Here is a 406-nt window from a genome sequence, read left to right on the forward strand (position 1 = left end):
CGTAGCCCCGGGAGGAACCCGGGGCCGCAAGTGCGTTCGAAGTGTCGCTGATCAATGTGTCCTGCAATTCACATTAATTCTCGCAGCTAGCTGCGTTCTTCATCGACGCACGAGCCGAGTGATCCCCCGCTAAGAGTTGTCTGCCTTTCGGCACCGCCCCGCACGCGCGGAGGGGCCGGGACCGCTCGCGTCGAGCGGCCCCTCGTCTGGCGAGGACGTCGCGCCTCGCTTGACCGCACCGGCACGCACCAGTCAAAAGAGAGAGGCGGGGGGGAAACCCCGCCAAGCTCCCAAGGACGGCAGAGGCGGGGAGCCCGCGCTCCCGGCCGAATCCCCCCCCTCCGGCGATCGACGGCGCCGCGGGGGGAGAAACGCGCCTCGCGCCGCCTTCGGAGGCGGCCCAGGC

General features: G+C 70.0%; 1 non-coding gene across 1 annotated transcript; it reads right to left on the reverse strand.

Moving 5' to 3' along the window:
* Nucleotides 1–138, reverse strand: LOC113979545 (the record flags this gene model as incomplete). The annotated part of the gene is made up of 1 exon (XR_003537903.1): nt 1–138. It is a non-coding gene; the product is annotated as a 5.8S ribosomal RNA (ribosomal RNA).
* Between the last annotated feature and the right edge of the window lie 268 nt (nt 139–406).

The sequence above is a fragment of the Neopelma chrysocephalum genome, unplaced genomic scaffold (assembly GCF_003984885.1).
Source record: "Neopelma chrysocephalum unplaced genomic scaffold, ASM398488v2 Primary Assembly neopelma1_82951, whole genome shotgun sequence".
NCBI lineage: Eukaryota > Metazoa > Chordata > Aves > Passeriformes > Pipridae > Neopelma > Neopelma chrysocephalum.